The 21626-nt window shown below is 39.5% G+C and overlaps 1 non-coding gene across 1 annotated transcript; it reads left to right on the top strand.

The window, feature by feature from the left end:
* The first annotated feature begins 18158 nt into the window (after positions 1-18158).
* LOC118487820 lies at positions 18159-18264 on the top strand. Its single transcript, XR_004882763.1, has one exon. It is a non-coding gene; the product is annotated as a small nucleolar RNA R71 (small nucleolar RNA).
* The last annotated feature ends 3362 nt before the right edge of the window (positions 18265-21626 follow it).

The following is a 21626-nucleotide window of genomic DNA, read 5'->3' as shown; positions in this document are numbered from 1 at the left end:
GGTTGACCCAAACATGGCCTGTTCAACCCGAATTTTCAAAGTTTTAAATTTTTTTTCGCAAATTAATATATTAAAATTAAAATGAACTAAAAAAACACAAATATGTGTATATAATTGCATTTTAATTATAAACAAATATGTGAATCTCTCTTTTAAGTTATAATTATGCATAAAATACACACCCAAATTAATTTATAACATAAAACATATAGTAAAAAAAATAATATAAATGGGTTAAACGGGTTGACCCGAACCCAACCCGTTTAGCTAAACGGGTTCGCAGGTTTAACCTGAAACTGACCCGAACCCATTTAGACTAAACCTAAACCCGCGAATTTCATGTAAGGTTTGTGTCATGTTTTCAGGTCGTGTCAAAAATTCACACCCCTAACGATATGAGATTTTAGGTTTTCACTTTAGGATTTATAACTTGTAGATTTAGAACTTATGTTTATATCGTTGTGTGTTTTTTATATTTGCGACTCATTGTGTTTTTTTATCAACTATATAACAAAATAAAATGATTGGAGATACATGCCATCTACTTTTTGGTTTACCGGTCTCTCTTCTTTTTAATTAATTATGGATAATTTTTTATTAAAGATACTTTTTTGAACGACAAAGAATCTAAAGTGTAAACCTATCCTCCTCGAGGGTATGTCCAAGATTGACTTCTTGACCGCCATGAGACCGTGCCCCCTGATGCGAGGGAACCGGATGAAATCTGCAAACCCTTACCCCCTCCCCCCTCCTGGTCAGGTTCGAACCCGGATTAAAGCCCCTGTCCGTCCCTTCAGCCAGATGTCCATAAAAAATAGCCTAAGCGGGAATCGAATCTGCATCTCCACCAGGAAGGGCACACAACTAAATGAATTTCATTTTAAATTAATTATTAATTTTTTAGATAAACTTATATTTGTTTACTTAAAAGCTTTACCATGTTCAAAGTTATGTTGATTAAAATATTAAAAAATGAAGAACAATGATGATAATTGTTTTATGAGTGATTTTTAAAACCTTTCAAATATCTAATGTAGTTGGATGATAAGAACTATAAAAATAGTATGTTAAATAATAAAACATATATAGGTGATATTAAAAATCAAAGCTATATCAAGTTGAAAGAAATAGTATTTTAGAAATTAGCTTAATAAAATTTATAACTGTCATGTTAATGTTATATTTTTAATACTAAAGTATTTTTATTAAAAAAAAATTAAACATTGATGGACTTTTTGAGCTCATGATGCACAAATGAGTAATGTTTTTCTATGAAGGTTTCTGCATCCCATTGTTTGAGACTACCAAAGAGCATGCGCAACATTGTCAAGGATCGTCTACCTAAATTCACTGCAATATATATATATATATATATATGGCACACATATACAACTAATTGACATACTAGAAGAATGGCAATAAGAGGAAGGGGTGGTAGGGTTAATCTCAACCGTCCACAGTGGTTGATCACCGGTCGTGTGTGTGAAGATTTCAAACCCATGTCTGAATGGAGACAAGAAGATGGTTACGACACTCTTCTTCTATATTTCCCTAGTAATTAAACTCATCAACTTTATTTTATCTTTTAAGATGGATTGCATAATGTTTTCACTTAATAGAAATTCAAATGGCATAATTCCTTGGAAACGAACATGAAACTTCGTTTAGCGTCACTTTTCCGAAAAAATTGATTTCGTTGGAAAATTTGTCCGGGGTTTTTAGTTTTTTCACTATAGGGTATAGTATCGTTAAATTAGGGTTTTTTATCGTGTTGGAATTGTGTCGGAGATGTATAGGACATTCTAACACTTTTTTCCTGTTGTATTCCTAGTGGTAGGAAATTTCTCAGTTTTCTAGTAGGAGTGTGAATTATATTTTATTGTATTAGTATAATACATAGATTTATTCACCTTGCAATGAATATATTTTTTAATAATATTTTTGATTTATTATAATCATTAAATATTACATTTATCAACCCGTGTAATAGATGACATTATAAACTAGCTTTTTATAAAATAAAGTTTTTTATCAAGACAAAACCAAAAAAAAAGATGATAAAAAATCGCTTTAACAAAAAAAGGAAAGTTTTAAGCTCTTAAAAATGGCATGTTTAAATATTACTTCTGATGGCCGGATGGTTCAACTGCTAGTCTAGTGATTTCAATCTTTCATAATCAACTTTATTGGTGATAAATTATTAAATAATTATACGAGACTTTTAATTCAAATTTGGAACGTATTGTGACTCTTAATTCAAATTTGGAACGTATTGTCAATGTAATTTTCAATTGAAATTTATACTTTACTAAATTTTCCTTGTCAAATTTCTTCAAGGTATAAATTACATTTATATATGGTAATTGAAAATCCTAAGAGAGTTTAAGTGATGACTCTAAAATCTTAGGTTGGTAGTGTGGTTTAAAGCCTATATGCTAGTAGTTGCCTCATGTAGTCAGGGTACTTTACCGTTAACTAGCATGATGTGGGATAACATTATTTAACTAAAGTTTTAAAAAATGAAAATTTGATTGGCAAGTACTTCGGTAGTCCCCACAAAAAAAGGAAATCAGGATTGGCGCTCGCCAAGGAAATGGCGGTGGGGATGATGGCGCTCTCCTTTGACGGCAGTGGATTGGTGTTAGTGGCGTGAGTGGCTTATGTGAAGGTGGCCAGGTGGGACGCCACTCCACACCATGCAACTTTTTTTTTTGAACAACCAACGAATCCTTCAAATGGGTTACTGTCGAAATTCACCACATTGGAATACACTCGCCTCAAAACTGGGGAAAACCCTCACCTAGGGCAGAAGCCCGTGAACACTCGCCCGAAGGCACGACAGTGCGGTGAGGTAAAACCCATTCAGTTCAAGGATCGAACTAGCTATCACCGCCTACTCGCCTAGTCTCCCATCATCACCAGGTGCCGCTGAAAACCAATCGGGAGAAGCAGGAATTGAATTTGGGTCTCTTAGAAACTCAAGTCTCTCTCATACAACTCCACCACAAGCTCGTGCGCCCACACCATGCAACCTTAAGTTTCGGGTTTACAAGTTGTTGTGTTGGCTTAAAATAATAAAATCTAAAGTGAAAAACTCTTCAATTCCTAATAGTTTGTGGTTTGGAGTTTGATGTGGTGAATAAGTGATATTGATGTCACTAATTATAATAGGTACCACTGGAATTGTGATGGTTCACCAACTGAAAGCAAATGATCCTTTAAAAGATTGGGTTAATTGTGTTTGAGGTATAATAAGATAAGAGTTTGTCGGTCCATTTAAGCTTTATAAACTATGGTGTAGTGTCAAAGATGGGCCGAGTGCATATCACTATCCCCGTAAGATTAAAATAAAAAAGAAGCTAACTAAAATCGAACATATAAATCATTGATGATCTTGTTGAGTTTTCGTAGCTTATTTGATGTCTCCTTATTTTCTTAAGATTGGTATTAGTTTCGAGTTAAAAGTAGGGTAAAAAGTTTAAATAAAAAGTGTTATTTTGGTTGAATAAGATACAATCTAATCTGGGTAGAACTAGTATGTTATATTTATCATGTGTTGCAGCGGCTTAATAAACTGGTATCGAAATTAAAAACCATAGAAGTGAATATTGACAAAAAGTAGTGTCGTGATATGCCTAAAATGATATCAACACGCGTTTCACATAGATCGAAAAATACAAAAACGTATACCAGAACTAGTATGATAATACTGACACTAGTAGCAATATTGTTTGGTTTGAATCCATTCGGTTTTTCATGTTCCTGGTACCTTGGTATGACACCGACACTCACAACAGGTTAGGATATCAGTAAAAATACTTCATTTTGAATATAACTATATTTTCAATAAAGTTATACAAAAAGCCGAGAAAGAAAGTTAACACAGTTGCGTATTCTTTTTAGGCTAATGAATTGAACGGAAGTTATTAGAGAAAAATTAAATTATATTGGTTAATATGTATATAATCTATAGTATAAGTATTAAAAATTGAAGAAAAAAATCCATGTCACTATTAATTCAAGTTACTATTTTAATAAGATAAAGATTCGGTTTTTTAGTATATATAATAAGTAGGTTAGAACCATTGTGTATTACATGGGTTGTATAAAGGTAATTTTATCTACTAAATAATAAAAAAGCTACATCTTTAAAAAATCGTATATTGCACATATTTAATAAATTATAATGTCATATGTTAAGACAAATATTCATCAAGATTTATATTTTAAAAATGAATATTGATGTACTATTTATTATTGTAACATTTTACTTTGTTTTTTTTTTATTTTGCATCAATGTAATCTTATGTGATAATTAATAAAAAAGATATATCTTTAAAAAAACTCGTTATGTACTATGATCATAATAAAAACAAACGTTCATATTCTTATCTATTTTTTATTTAAAATTACTATTATTATTATTAGTATTATTATTATTATTTAATATGATCATAAACGTTTATCCTTATCTAAATATTTATTCTTATCTAATATTTTGTTTAAAATTATTATTGTTTAATATGAAAGATACTCAGGAAAATAAGGTGAAAAAACACCAGGAAGTTATATGTGTCCAAAAAAGATTTTTATTTATTAATATAGTAAGATAAGACTAGGTTATTAAAGGGGTAAGGTCCCAAAAACCTTGCACAGGTGCTTGAGACCATACCACAACCTCGTCAATAAGCTCTCCTTAGAATGAACCTTGCGCGGCTGCGCACTGGTTCCAAAAGAGAACTTAAAAAGAAAAACAGTATTTAACATCCGTGCGCCAAAAGGAACTAATAAATCCTTGCGCAAGCTCTCATGCAACAGATAGGATAAAATCCTAGCAAAAACCTCCGCGTAAATATCATCCAGACTTGGATAAAAGTAACCTTTCTGTTACAACAAAATTAGCATGAGGAAGAGCCACATAGGATTACAGCTGTATCCTTCTAGAAGGCTTTATCGTGCACAGCCATTCGGTTATAACCGAACGGCCACGTGACATCATCACAGGTACTCCTCAAAGTCACGATGATGGCACCAAATTGAAGGAAGATCCACACTTGCCCACTTTCCACGTGGCACCACCCCAGCCATTGATCACGACCATGATCCGTGTGCACACACAACCGTTAGTGATTAACGGTGGGGAAAATAACCGCTCACGGAAAACACTTTCCGTTACGTCTCCGTCAACAAATTTTCCCGCCCAAACTTCGGCTATAAATAACGGATAATTCAGGTACCATTTCTCAAGTTACTCTCACTTCACTTTACTATCACTTCTTCTTCATTATCAAAACCTGTACTTATTCTCACGCCGGAGGTGGTCATGGAGAGAACCTCCATTCTCCCCGTGGCGAGTCTAACGGCTGTTTGTTTTGCACTTGTTGTTCGAAGGAGGAGATCACTCACCCCTGAATCAGACGAGGAGATATAACCCTTTTTATGCAAATTCAAACCCCCTGGTTCAATTTATTCCGGTCGATTAAACCAGTGTTTCTTCATTGGTGCCCACCGATTTCTCAGTTTTCCATTCACATCTTCTCGTTTTGATTCATTTTCTCTTCATTCTCTGTTTTCCATGGCAGAGAACTCGTCAATTCTCCCATAAGTCCTCGATCTGAAACCAAGGGTAATGCAACCCAGGGTATTCAGATCAATGGAATCATGGGCAAAGTAGATAGCAACAGCAATTATCCGAAGGGAAAGAGCTCCGTTGTGCAAACAGGAGTTCGTAATCGCCCAGATCTCCTCCCGGAGGAAACTCCAGAGTACTGGTTCACCAGATTCCAGAACACCATAAACTAAATTTTTGCACGAAACGTCACATCTGAGTTGTTGTACAACAGATCTAATGCTCAAAAAGAACACAAGAGAAGATGCGACACCTCAACGTTGGACCCACAGTCAACCCATCAGTGGGACATCCAATTTGGTAACCAAGGATATGTGAAACAAAATTCAGAAGATACAAATCACCTGGAAGCCAAAGTGCAAAAGATAAATATGGTACAAGGAGGACCCTCACAAAGACCGCACAAACGAAGCCACAATCAGCATTGGCGAGAGCAACAGGTAGTCTTCCCTGTCATCCCAGGAGGTCCTCAAGAAGAACGCCCAGTAATCATCACTGGTATCTTCGGCCATTACCGAACTGATTATATGTTTATAGATCCAGGAAGTTCCATGGATATAATTTACGAGCAATGTTTTAAGTAACTGGACCGAGAGGATAAGGCACGCTTAAAACTAGTCGATTTTCCCCTCACTAGTTTCTGCAACGAAGCTGTCTTTCCGCTGGGTCAAATCGCTTTTCCTGTAACCCTCTCAGACGGCGAACACTCGCGCACTGTGTGACAACCTGAATATTTTAGGTTAGCACTACCTTTGGCGTGTGTCTTTACATTTAATTGTTTTTATATCACGATCATACAAGACTTAGTAGGTTATACTCGTGCTTCGCTAAATGTTATGTGTGTATGTTAACTATACGTGGAACCGTTAAACGTGTTATGTGTGCTTGACTACTTATGTCACAATGGCATACTCGTACGTGCGTAGTAGAGTAAGAAACCGTAGCGGGCTTCGCTTAATTACAAAAAATTTGGGTCGGAGACCATGCGCCCCACTTGAAACCTCCCTTCACACTTAACCCGTTTATGCATCCTTTTAGTAGCCCAAGAGCTGGCCCAGTTTCCCTTGTAATCAGCCCAAAGTCAGGCTCGGTAATGTAGGGGCTCATATATTCGATTAAGGGGGGGGGATGCATGGCCATAAAAGATATCATACAACTATTACGTAAAGTAACCGTAGATCTTGATTTCTTTTCCCCCGAGTGTGCGATAGCAACAAGCTTCATTGAAGATCCTTTCTTCACTCACTCGTGTCCTTCTTGCATTCGGTATGTAATCATGACTTATGTGAATCTAGTTTAATGTTATACGTGGTAATATGTGTGCTATTGGATGTTGTGTGTGGACGTTAGAGTAGGGGTATGTTGCAGGAATTATGGTTAGGGTTGTGAGTAATGAATATGCTGATTGTTTACATCGTTCTTGTGTGGGGATGGTTTTGATTATTGGTGATAGTGTGATACATGAATTAGGGTTACTGAGTATATATTCATCGGTCCAATTATATTTTCATATTATTACAAGCCCATGTGACTATCTGTTTGATTTGTCATTGCATATGATGAGTTTTAAAAGGATTGTTCTCAAAATTGTTTACTCACGTGAAAAGTTTAGTGTTCCAACAAAGTTTGTTCAATTTTTGTTAAATTGTTTGGCTAGTGGAGATCTACGGCCCATTTAAAAAAAAGAATTCAATTAGTGATTAATTGATATGCATATGCTAGGTGGTTCATGATGATGATGATGATTCTGTGAGCGTGTGATGTTTCATGCATAAGAAAATTGATAAGGGTAAAATTGATGTTTCATGTGATTTTGTGTCAAAAGATAATGTAATCAAAAGTCAAGCATATCAATTCACATTAATTGTTTGTTGTCAGGTCACACATGAATAAAGTGATCAACATTGCATGTTATTGAGGTCCAATTAGATTTTGATTAAAATCATGTTTGTCGGCCATATTATAAACGTTTGCATGTGAGTTCATATTGAAAATCACATGATCATGGGATTGATAAAAGGATAAGTTAACATATACACTGAATTCGACTACATGGTAACTGTAATCACATGTTAGTTGGGCCGGTTATGCTGTTTGGGACGTGTAGACTTGGGGACCGCACACTTGGTGTGGGTTTCTCCATATGGGCCGCAAGTTACACGGTTGGGCTCATAAGCCCTTGCATATAAGATTTGAATCACACATATGTAACGGGGTCGCACAGTCTTAGGTGGATCATAGATCTGATTGGATTGCACACTACGTGATGTCGTGGGTCACGCAAATTTAATCCCTAAACAACTGTAGTTAGCGGTAGTAGGGTATCGAACTCAGGGAGTATGTGGAAAATGTGTTGATTGTATAGCTTTGTATTTAAACTAAAATTAAACTAAATTGCAGAAAATTAAAGTTCAAGATTGTGGATTGTTGTTTTTAGAAAACTAAATTAAGAACTAAGTCAAATCAAAGTTGGTTTTAAACAATTAGGAGAGAGCAATGTCCACCCTAGGTTTTAAACATAACTCGTGTATATGTGACTGAAGTGATAAAAGGGAACAAAGTACTCGGATTAGATAACGCGAGGTTGTTTCCCGATGACCTATTAACCAATAACCAACCCTAACCCTTCCCGTGATATCTCGGTTGCCAACGGCACCAAGAACGTACGATCGAGACTAGAAATTGTAATACTGATTAACACACTACAAACAATCAAACATACACCATGACATTCAAGCAACGCAAGATATCATTCTAGAAATGCAGAAATTAAACACACAAGAGTCTTAGAAACATTCACCTAGGATGATCACTGAAGAGTTTAGCCGGACATGGCTCGGTGAATCATCATCAACATCAATCTAATGTTCATGCAAATTAAAAACACAAACCGAATGATTGGAAATGTTCACAAAACAAGCTAGTGCTCCAAATTCGCCCCCAAAGTGTCCAAGAACCGTCAATGATGAGAATAAGTCCAAAAGACACACCAAAACCGATTAAAACATGGCAGTTACAAATTTCCGTTCAGACTCCACCGTAAATTACGGCTCCACCGTAATTTACGGTGGACATCAAGTTGTTACGGTGGAGCAAGCCTGTGTTACGGTGCAGAATCAAGTGGAAAATGGACCACCGTAAATTACGGTAGAACCGTAATTTACGGTGCTTGGCTGTCTTCAATTCTTTGTTATTCTGTTGTTCTCCTCTTGACCCGTTTTCCACCAAAACCTTCAAAAGCTGCCTTTGATCCATCTTTTAGCTCCTAATTCGTACCTGAAACATAAGCATCGTAGTCATCTAATTCAAGATAATTACACGGCTAATTGGAGGATTATTTCATATTTTAACACGCTTAAGGGTTGTCCAAAGGACCACCCGTCACATCCCCACACTTAACCGTTGCTTGTCCCAAGCAACTCATCAACATAGTTTCAAAACAAGTGATCAAATCAAACCAAACAAAACATGCAATTTCTTTACCAACCCCTTTTTAACGCCCAAGCAATGCACCCCTCACAGATTCTCTCCTCTCGGCTACAAGTGGAAACTAGCAAAGATAAGCTAGACACACATTAGGCAAACGGGTGGTTGCACAATCATAAGCTTGTACTTGAATCAATCATTCTCCTATAATGGGTCAAACATGAATGCAAATCAAAGGGACTTAAAGGTTGTAACGTGGCTAGGTGTATAGGGAGGAAATGGAATATATATGAGTAGCGAAAATTCGACCCGGTCTTTTTATTACAAACATCAAAAACCAACTAACAAATACGCACTACTATATACAAGACAAAGAAACCTTCTCTTTTTTTTTTCGTTGCTTTTCCTTTTTTTTTCATTCTAAGCATCATACAATAACACACTAACCAAACTACTTCAAACTCACAAAACTACTAATTCTATCACTAATACTACAAGACCGGGTCAAATTTGGGTGAATTTTCAAGTAAGTAGCTAGGGGAAGCAAATGATAAGCTTTAAAGGCACAAAATGGGCAACTAAATGTCCAAACCCCCGCCCCTCTCGCAACCATGCTCATATGTATAATTAATGAGGTCCAACCCCCCAAATCCCACACTCGCTCACACCAACGACGAGGCTACCTAATGCCCTTATCCTTTCTACATTCATGTCTAACTAAGGATTCAAATCGCATTCAAGCACAAGTTCTAACGCACCCCCACCCATAGCCACTCTCATCAAAGATTATTTATGTACACGTGTGGCTACAATTCTCACCAAGAATGAAAAGGATAATAAGGGTTGCCGGTGCATTAACTTGGGATAAATTAGGGCGTCAAGATTTCACATTGTTTTGCTCGGCTTAAAATTTTTCAAAAATCTTCAAAAAATTCCCCCATCCCCACACTTGGGATACATTGACCCCAATGTATGGCTTTGGGAGGCTTTGATCACTCACCCACTTCAACATCCACAAGAAGCTTCTCATCTCAAACCCCAAATTTCTTTTTGTATTTTTTCATTTTATACTTTTTTTTTCTTTTTTTTTTCTTTAACACGACACCACCAACAACCGCCAACCCAATAATCAACCACATGATCAATCACCACCCATCCTCCCAACCACAATCAACATAAACCAACAAATATATACAAACTATACAAAAGAGAGAATACCACCTGATCAATAGTAGCGCGGTCCTGGGGGCCCAAAGATGGACGACATCATATCGTTCCATTCTCCAAACCCGAACGAGCCGCTACTGCTTCCCTCTTGTTGTTGTGGTCCCTCTTGCCGTCTTGGAGCAAGCCACTGAGAATGGTGGAGTGGTGGAGTCGGATAAGAAATGCTACCATCATAAGGCGGCAATGAAGCATAGTCCACATGTTGTGGATCTTCAACCACCGGCCTTCCGGCATGCCAATCCGCATGCATCCGCCTCATTTGATCATCATGATATCTGTTATTAGCATCCACCTCTCGAGAGTATGCGTGGGTCCGGTGCCATGATTCATTGCGGTCGAAGCTATGTTTAAGCGCCCGCTCAATACTAGCGCTATTCCGCGTGCCTTGATCAAATAACGACCTCTCCGGACCCGACCAAGTATCAAAGATGGCCGCCGGCGGGCGTTGGCTCTCGATCACCTCCTGCATTGAACCACTATAAGCCCACCCCGGCTCATACGGTTGCTGCGCGTAGTCGTAGAACGTACCACCATGACCACCATGAAAAACCCCAAAACCAACATTTGCACCACCCTGTGGCTCGTCTGCGTAATCATCATCCCCACTCGGAATCAACTCTTCATCGCTTTCAGGTTCATCCGGTTCTCCCGGTAACAACTCCCTTGCACCCAATTTCAACGCCCTCCACCGTTGACCTTCCGATTTCAGCTTGTGATAACGTTCAGACGAAGTATACGTCCAAACATTTCCCAACCTATCCAAAGTAAAAGGCAGGTGCCTTTTCGTTAAACCGCGGTCTTCAGATGTGAGTGCCTTCTGCTGTTTCATTAAACCCGTTATGATGCGACAGTATGGGACAATGTCTCTCCCGTATTTGTTCCGGCATATCCACAAATGATGCATAATCAGGTAGCGTATTGGAAAGCGTGGGGACCCATGCATCAATGAATACAGAACAGGTATCTCTGGAAACCTCACCTGTTCTTTATCCCCTCTTCTTGGGATGACATTAAGCAAACAGATCGTATGCAATAACTTGGCTTCTATCTTCAGATTTTTTCGGTATAACACGCCACCATACCTACCGGGCAAAAACAAATCCGCCAACATACTGTTCCATGTCACGTGCTTCTCTGGTTTGAGCAATAAATCATCAAGCGTGGGAATCATGTACTCCCTAGCTGGAAGACTATCATATTTTCCCAACTTCTTCAACGTATCGAATGACATTTCAACTGGTACCCCATGTACCATCCCGACCAACTTCATTTGTGATGGCCTGTGGAAGTTGTGACATTTAAGTGTTGCCATCCACTCCTGAATCTCAGTCATAAACAAATTGCTCTTATCTTTATCAAAACACTTGAGTGCTCCTTCCCAACCCAAAGCACGGAACTTATCAAACACCCCGAACTAGCCAAACTGGGGTTCATCAACCTCTTTTTCACAGATAAACGCGGCTGCTTTATTTTTTAACTTGTTCATGCAGTCGTTATACAGGGTTGGTTGCCAGATTTCGGGTTGGTCATCCAACGACCCCGAATTCCACACCGGTTTATCACTTGGGTCTAACTGCATCTCTTCTTCTTCCTCGCTTTCGCTTTCACTAACCCTACCCATATATTGCCTCTTCTTCGATGGTTGCTCCTTTTCCTTGCCCTTGCCTTTGGAGGAAGATGAACTTGAACCCGCTTTCTCCTTTGTCTTTGCCATTTCCTACACACAAGAGGCAAGCAACAAAAACAAACACCAAATTAAACACTCTCTTCAAAATCCTCCCCACACTTGCTTGTTGTCATGGTTGTAGATGTTAGTGAACCTAAAGTGTTCAAGAATTTTTCAAAAATTGGGCATGATGTCTCTAGGATGTAGAGCATCCCAAAAGTTCACTATTTTAACAACAATTCCTACATCTACAACCATCAACCATGTTCAACAACCAATTTCATACTCATATCCTAACAACAAGCAAGTGGGCAAGAACACATATCCTAAATCACCTTGATTTTCACAATGTATCACCATAATATAGCAAAATAAGTGTTCATACCTTGTTTCAAGATGGAAGAGTGCTTGTGAAACCAAAAATCCCAAAACCCCCAAATTGTCTCGAATTAGGGTTTCAAATTTTGACCCCAAAATCGCGTTTTCTCCGAAATTTCTCCTCACAATCACCAAGCTTGTGAGAAATTAGTCAATTTAGACCAAAATCCCACTTGATTTGGGCAAGGATTGAAGGTTTTATGAGAGAAGGAAGATGGAAGAAGAAAGGGGTTTGTGAGTTCTTAGGGAAGAAGATGACAATGGAAAAGTGGAAGGTGAATGAGTGGATAGGGTTTAATCACGTGATCAGGCCTGTTTGTTTCCGATTTTTGTTATTATTATTTTTTTTTTATGTATATACAGAATCCCAGCGACCGACAAACTTTTTTCGCGTACCGTAATTTACGGTCTCACCGTAAATTACGGTGAGACCTGAATGCCAAATGTGCACCGTAACTCAGGAGAGAAATACCGTAAAGCCTCAACCTTTTTATTCACCACCGTAAATTACGGCACTACCGTAATTTACGGTAAACTTTGAATGGCAATTCTTCTCCGTAATCCAGTAGGTTTGTACCGTAAAAGTCACAATTTTTTTCAACATCACCGTAAATTACGGTATTACCGTAATTTACGGTAATCGCTGGGCATTCACATTTTGACAAAAACTTGAGATTTATGTGACCAAATTTTTTTAGATTTTTAAGTTTTTCGATTTTTTTTATGTTTTTTAAAAAAAATTTTTTAAAAAAAAACTTATAAAAATTACCCTACCCCCTCAAAAATCCCGTGTTGTCCTCAACACAATGTAAGAGCAATTCGCAACCCGAATATCCCCACACTTGTTTCGAACACGGACTTCGAGGAACTAAGGCAATTGTGCAACTATACAAACAAAACAAAACGAAACTACTATGTACACTACCACCAAACCTGGGCCTTTTATGGTTGTTCCTCCTCGACCGGGCGTAAGATGTAGCCCGCTTTGTCAAGCTCCAAGTTGTTGATGTCATTGCCATCCAAATACGGCTTTAACCGGTGACCGTTCACCGTTTGTTGTTTCAATGTTCGCTCGTCTTGAATGTCAACATCTCCGAACCTTCCCACTCGTCGGACAACATAAGGGCCCATCCACTTGCTCTTGAGTTTCCCCGCGAACATTTTCAACCTTGAATTGTATAACCACACTTTTTGACCCACTTCAAAGTTCTTCTTCTTTATCTTCGCATCATGAACCTTTTTCAGTTTGTCTTTGTATGCGGATGCACACTCATACGCTTGGTCCCTTATCTCTTCAATTTCATTCAGTTGAAGCTTCCTCGCCCGACCCGCTTCATCATAGTCCGCATTCACTGTTTTAATTGCCCAATATGCCCTATGTGCCAACTCCATAGGCAAATGACATCCTTTCCCGTAAACCATTCGATACGGAGTGGTATCAAGTGGGGTTTTGAAAGCCGTGCGATATGCCCACAATGCATCATCAAGCTTGCTTGACCAATCTTTCCTATCCGTTCTAACCGTCTTCATTAGAATTTCTTTGATTTGCCGGTTAGATACCTCCACTTGACCACTCGTTTGCGGGTGGTACGGTGTAGCCACACGGTGATTCACACTATATCTCCTTAACAACTTTCCAAAATTGAAATTTTTGAAATGTGAACCACCATCACTTATTATCACCCGAGGTACACCGAAACGAGAAAAAATGTTGGATTGCACAAACTTACATACAACGGAATGATCGTTGGTCCTTGTGGCAATAGCTTCAATCCATTTCGACACATAATCAACCGCAACCAATATGTATAAAAACCCATTTGAGTTTGGGAAAGGACCCATGAAGTCTATTCCCCAAACATCAAATACCTCCACTACCAAAATTGGTTGCAACGGCATTTCATCACGTTTCGAAATGCTTCCCATTCTTTGACAATTGATGCAATTTCGGGCATACTCACGAGCATCCTTGAAAATCGTGGGCCAATAAAACCCACTCGATAACACCCGATAGCCTGTCTTATTCCCACTAAAATGGCCCCCACATGCGGATGAATGAGCATGGGTCAATATCTCTAAAACTTCAGTTTCGGGAACACATCTTCTTATCACTTGGTCGGCCCCAATTTTGAACAAGTCGGGTTCGTCCCATATATATTGCTTCACTTGACTAGAAAACTGTTGTCGTCTCTTCTTAGTCCAATGATTTGGGATCGCACCTTTGGCCAAATAGTTAACGTAATGAGCATACCAAGGGGCAACATAAGTAGAAACGGCCAACAATTGTTCATTGGGGAACCGTTCATTGATTTCACTTGCATCATCTACACCTTCCAACGGGATTCGGGACAAATGATCCGCAACAACATTCTCACATCCCTTTTTGTCTCGGATTTCAAGATCAAACTCTTGTAACAATAAGACCCATCGAATCAACCGCGGCTTTGCATCCTTTTTCTCCATCAAGTACCGAACCGCACTATGATCCGAGTAAACCACTACCTTGCTTCCCCAAATATACGAGCGAAACTTATCCAAAGCATACACCACAGCTAGTAACTCCTTCTCGGTTGTGGTGTAGTTAAGTTGCGCTTCGGATAAAGTTTTGCTTGCATAGTAAATAACCACCGGCTTCTTGTCAACCCGTTGACCCAAAACTGCACCAATAGTGGTATCACTTGCATCACACATTATCTCGAACGGCTTTGACCAGTCAGGTGGTTGCAAGATAGGCGCTTTGACCAAATGTTCCTTCAAAACAGTAAAAGCTTGCATGCACTCATTAGTAAAGTCAAACGGGACATCTTTTAATAACAAATTGCATAAGGGTTTGGTGATAACACTAAAACCCTTAATGAAACGTCGATAAAAACCCGCGTGTCCCAAGAATGACCGTACACCCTTAACATTTTTAGGAGGTGGCAACGATGAAATTACCCGTACCTTTGCCTTATCCACCTCCATCCCTCTTTCCGAAATCACATGTCCCAACACAATGCCCTCTTGCACCATGAAATGACTTTTCTCCCAACTTAGCACTAAATTTTTCTCAACGCACCTTTTCAAAACCTTTTGCAATTCGTTGAGACAAGCATCAAAAGTAGTGCCAAAAATGGAGAAATCATCCATGAATACTTCGAGCGACTCTCCAACCATGTCCGAGAAAATACTCATCATACATCGTTGAAAAGTTGCCGGAGCATTACACAAACCAAATGGCATTCGCCTAAAGGCAAAGGTGCCATATGGGCATGTGAAGGTGGTCTTGTGTTGGTCATCCGGGTGTATGGCAATTTGATTATAACCCGAATACCCATCTAAGAAGCAATAATACTTTTGACCCGACAATTTTTCAATAATTTGGTCAATAAAAGGTAGCGGGAAATGGTCCTTAGAAGTGGCGGCATTCAATTTTCGGTAGTCAATACACACCCGCCATCCGGTAACCGGTCGGGTGGCAATTTGTTCACCACTTTCATCCTTGACTACTTGAATGCCGGCCTTCTTAGACACAACTTGGGTGGGACTCACCCAAGCACTATCCGAAATCGGATAGATGATTCCCGCATCCAACCATTTAATTACCTCTTTTTTTTTACTACCTCCCTTAGGTTCGGGTTCAACCGCCTTTGAGCTTCTCGTGTCGGTTTGGCATCCTCGGTTGTGATAATTTTGTGCATGATGATGGATGGACTAATTCCTTTGAGATCGGCAATCGTCCATCCAATAGCACCCTTGTTCGCTTTTAACACCTCCATCAACGCTTGCTCTTGTGCCACTTCCAAATTAGAGGCAATAATGACCGGCAAAGTGTCATTATCCCCTAAAAATACGTACTTCAAGTGGCCCGGCAAGTCCTTGAGCTCTAACTTTGGTGGTTCCTCCAACGATGGTTTTGTACCCGAATCGATTTCCACCGGTAGACCCTCGAATTGATGGGTCCATGGTGGTCTACCTTCTTTCATCGCCATCACATCTTGTGCTTCCTCTTCAACCCGTAGTGCATAAGCATGTACCTGTTCAGAAAAGTCACACAGGCAAATATCCAATCCATCCTCCTCATACTCATGCGGGTTGCATCCATCTACTATGTCTGCCATAAAACACTCATCAACACCGTTAGCATTAGAATTGTTAGTAAAAACATTCAAACGCATTTTTCGATTTCCAAATGCCATATCAACCGTACCAAATCTACAATCGATAATAGCATGTGCGGTGCTTAAAAATGGCCGACCCAAAATTATGTTTTGTTGTTGTTTAGGGTCCGCCGATGAGTAGTCCAAAACTAAGAAGTCCACCGGGTAATAAAACTCATCAATTTTAACAATAACATTTTGAACCATACCCCGAGGCAACTTATGAGACAAATCGGCCAAAACAACCGTCGTCTCCACCCTTGCTAATGGACCAAAGTCATATTGGTCGTATAAGCCCCCCGGTAAAATGCTAACTCCGGCTCCCAGATCTAGCAACGCCTTAGCCATTTGAAAATTACCCACTTGTACATTAATCAATGGCGTGCCCGGATCTTGGAGCTTAGGAGGAAGCTCCCCATTCAACACCGCACTCACTTGCCCGGTTAAATCCACCCGCTTAGGCACTTTTTTCTTGTTTTGCCTTTTTTGTGTACATAATTCTTTTAAGAATTTTGCATAAGCAGGAACTTGTTTTATTGCATCAAGGAGTGGGAGATTTATTTTAACTTGTTTGAACATATCCCACATTTCCTCTTTTTGAGGACCTCTTGACACAATAAATTTTTTCTTTCCCGGGTCAAGTAGGGCCGATGGGAATGGAACTTGACTCGGTTCACCCTCACTTTTTTCATTCTTTTCACTTTCACCCAAACCCGGTTTTTTATTAATTGGTTCTTTTGGTTTAACCGGTGAAAGTTCATCATCACTTTCCATTCCCGTGATATCCTCAACCACCCCCTCGACCAATTCGGGTGACAAATTGGCCTTAAACTCTTTCCCACTTCTTAGAACACTAACATGGTTAATATTAACATTACCTCGTGACGAACCATGTGAAGGGTTTACCTTAGTGTCGCTTGGAAGTTGACCCTTACCTTTCTTTAGTTCCGCCACATCGGTTGCTAATTGCCCCATTTGAGTCGTTAGTGACTGAATGCTTTTATCACGAACCTCGTCTTTTTGCATTCGCACTTCGTCTAGTTGGTTCCGTTTTTGCATCTCCATTTGCATGCTCTTTAGCATCTCCATCACCTCGTTTCCACCCGAAAGTGCCCCTTGTTCTTGACCCGTTTGGTATTGTTTTTGATACCCTTGGTTATTCCCGCCTCGGTACCCACCTTGATTATTGTAAGATGGCCGTGAACCAAAATTGCCTTGGCTACCTTGGAAATTTGGGTTCGCTTGATTTGACGGGTTCCCATATCTAAAGTTCGGATGGTTTCTCAATCCGGGGTGGTAGGTGTTGGAATTCATGTTGTTGTAATTCCTACCACCTCCTCCTTGACCTTGACCTTGAACCGCATTGACTTCCTCGTATTGCCCTTCCAACATTCCTTGGCAATTTTCAGCCGCATGACCTATTTCATTACACAAAGCACACACATTATATATTTGGTTAGTGGTTTAAACATTACCATCATCTATGGCATGCACTTGTGGTCGGTTAGTGGTTGGTCGGGCTCTCCTTGAAGCTTGGGCCTTCCTTTTTGATGTAGTTGCCATGCTTTCCAAAAACTCCCAATCTTCATTCTCATAATTCGTTCCAAACGTCCCTCCAGTGATAGACATTAGATCACGTGCGTCTTCGGCACTCAACCCCTCATGAAAGGCGTTCATCAACTCCCATAACTCAATTCCATGATGAGGGCAGTTTTTAATCATCATGTTAAAACGCTCAAACGCCTCATGGAACATCTCACCGTGTTGTTGTTGAAAGCTTCTCAATCCCTTCCGCGCATCATTGGTCTTTTGGGCGGTGTAGAATTCATCCAAAAAGGTTTGTTGCATCTCCCCCCATGTATATATTGATGCCGAAGGCAAAGTGTAGAACCACTTCTTTGCCTTATCCTCCAAAGAAAACTGAAATAAGACTAACTTGACTTCATCGGCCGAAAAACCTTGACTCCCAAAAGTGTTGCAAATTGAGTCATAGGCCTCTAGATGGAAATACGGCTCCTCCGTTGCTAACCCTTTATACTTCGGTAAACTTTGCAACGAGTTTGTTCTTACTTCAAAAGTTCTCCCTTGGTTGTTGTGAGGGATAACCACCGGTGAAGGGTTTTGAGTAATGATTGGCCTGAAATGTGCCTCTATTCCCCTTGCTTGTTCCCTAAGATGCCTTCTTGGAACACCCAATCGACCCCTTGGACGAATAGGACCCATTGGTCTTGGTATAGGCCCTTGTGGTGCAATTGGTTGTTGGGGCATCGGTGGGTATTGATTTGGCCTTTGAAATTGTGGGTATACATGTTGTGGCCTAACTTGTTGCAATGGAATAGGTTGTTGGATTGTTGGCCCTTGTGGTCTTGGCCGAATGTGTTGCGGTATAAGTTGTTGTTGTTGCATTCCACCAACACTCGCCATCCCTTGAGATTGACTTTGAACATACCCAAAATCCCCTTGATCACCATAATCTCCATAACCGTACCCATCATCTTCATACCCCTCAAAGTCTTCGAATCCCTCATCATAACCACCCCCTTGAATTCCTGAAGTTTGCCCAAATGGAATGGTCGAATACTGAAAACCCGACTGTTGTTGTTGTGGTCTAAAAGATGAAGTAGTATGCACAACAGTTGAATTGGGTGCAATTGTGAAGGTAGATGATGACTGACCCGTAGTTGGGGGAAAGAAGTGAGATAATGGTGGGATTGTGGTGGATGGATCGTAGGTGATGGTAGGCTCAGTTTGAGTAGTGATTGGTTGAGTGGAGTTGGTTGGTGTAAATCCAGCAGTGGTATTAGGTAATGTAGTGTTTGGTGATGGTTGGGTGGAAGTAGGTATAAAGGATGAGGTTGTTTGACTGGTTGTAGGTGGTATCTGAGAATCAACCATGATGTTTCTCGGTGTAATGGGTGAAGTAGGTGAACCAATGATTTTGTTTTCTCTCACTAAAACTCGGTTTTGTCTTAGCGTTCTTTCAATTTCCGGATCAAACGATAGCGGTGATGACCTTTGAGAGCCTCTAGTATGCATACACCTGAAGTACCTGCACACTAAACACAACCAGCGTAAACCCGAAAATAACAAACAAAACTATTAAATTAACACACGTTGCGCACTACTCCCCGGCAACGGCGCCAAAATTTGACGTGATGTCGTGGGTCACGCAAATTTAATCCCTAAACAACTGTAGTTAGCGGTAGTAGGGTATCGAACTCAGGGAGTATGTGGAAAATGTGTTGATTGTATAGCTTTGTATTTAAACTAAAATTAAACTAAATTGCAGAAAATTAAAGTTCAAGATTGTGGATTGTTGTTTTTAGAAAACTAAATTAAGAACTAAGTCAAATCAAAGTTGGTTTTAAACAATTAGGAGAGAGCAATGATCACCCTAGGTTTCAGTTTCTTTAAACAGTTGTGTGCAATTTCACTAGAAAGAGTTACATAGACATAACTCGTGTATATGTGACTGAAGTGATAAAAGGGAACAAAGTACTCGGATTAGATAACGCGAGGTTGTTTCCCGATGACCTATTAACCAATAACCAACCCTAACCCTTCCCGTGATATCTCGGTTGCCAACGGCACCAAGAACGTACGATCGAGACTAGAAATTGTAATACTGATTAACACACTACAAACAATCAAACATACACCATGACATTCAAGCAACGCAAGATATCATTCTAGAAATGCAGAAATTAAACACACAAGAGTCTTAGAAACATTCACCTAGGATGATCACTGAAGAGTTTAGCCAGACATGGCTCGGTGAATCATCATCAACATCAATCTAATGTTCATGCAAATTAAAAACACAAACCGAATGATTGGAAATGTTCACAAAACAAGCTAGTGCTCCAAATTCGCCCCCAAAGTGTCCAAGAACCGTCAATGATGAGAATAAGTCCAAAAGACACACCAAAACCGATTAAAACATGGCAGTTACAAATTTCCGTTCAGACTCCACCGTAAATTACGGCTCCACCGTAATTTACGGTGGACATCAAGTTGTTACGGTGGAGCAAGCCTGTGTTACGGTGCAGAATCAAGTGGAAAATGGACCACCGTAAATTACGGTAGAACCGTAATTTACGGTGCTTGGCTGTCTTCAATTCTTTGTTATTCTGTTGTTCTCCTCTTGACCCGTTTTCCACCAAAACCTTCAAAAGCTGCCTTTGATCCATCTTTTAGCTCCTAATTCGTACCTGAAACATAAGCATCGTAGTCATCTAATTCAAGATAATTACACGGCTAATTGGAGGATTATTTCATATTTTAACACGCTTAAGGGTTGTCCAAAGGACCACCCGTCACATATCAATTCACATTAATTGTTTGTTGTCAGGTCACACATGAATAAAGTGATCAACATTGCATGTTATTGAGGTCCAATTAGATTTTGATTAAAATCATGTTTGTCGGCCATATTATAAACGTTTGCATGTGAGTTCATATTGAAAATCACATGATCATGGGATTGATAAAAGGATAAGTTAACATATACACTGAATTCGACTACATGGTAACTGTAATCACATGTTAGTTGGGCCGGTTATGCTGTTTGGGACGTGTAGACTTGGGGACCGCACACTTGGTGTGGGTTTCTCCATATGGGCCGCAAGTTACACGGTTGGGCTCATAAGCCCTTGCATATAAGATTTGAATCACACATATGTAACGGGGTCGCACAGTCTTAGGTGGATCATAGATCTGATTGGATTGCACACTCTTGTGATTGATGAATTAACTATTATGTGACTTGTGAAACGTGAACATGTGGTGTAAACTATGCATATGACTCGAATATTTGTTACATGACGTTAGGGATTATTGTGTTAGCTGATTTCTTGTTACGACTTGCGTTATGGTGTGTGATTTACTTGTACGTTACTTGTGAGATGTGTACAAAGAATACGTGATCAATATGTATATGAATCTGACTGTATTAGGTAACCACGCTAGGGTTTGGTTGACCAACTTGGAACGGGTAACATAACATTCCGAGCAATCTAAGGTGAGTTCATCTCTCTTGAGCATGTGTCCCGGTGGTTGGGACAGTCAGTGGGTATCCCGGGGAGGGATAAGTCTTTTGGCTAAAACTGGGATGTTGGATAATAATCTCACCCTATCATTCTTAAGTCCCATCTTTTGTGTT

This window comes from Helianthus annuus, chromosome 15 (genome assembly GCF_002127325.2).
Source record: "Helianthus annuus cultivar XRQ/B chromosome 15, HanXRQr2.0-SUNRISE, whole genome shotgun sequence".
Taxonomy (NCBI): domain Eukaryota; kingdom Viridiplantae; phylum Streptophyta; class Magnoliopsida; order Asterales; family Asteraceae; genus Helianthus; species Helianthus annuus.
The sequence above is the reverse complement of the archived record's forward strand: the minus strand, read 5'-3'. Positions and strand labels throughout refer to the sequence as shown.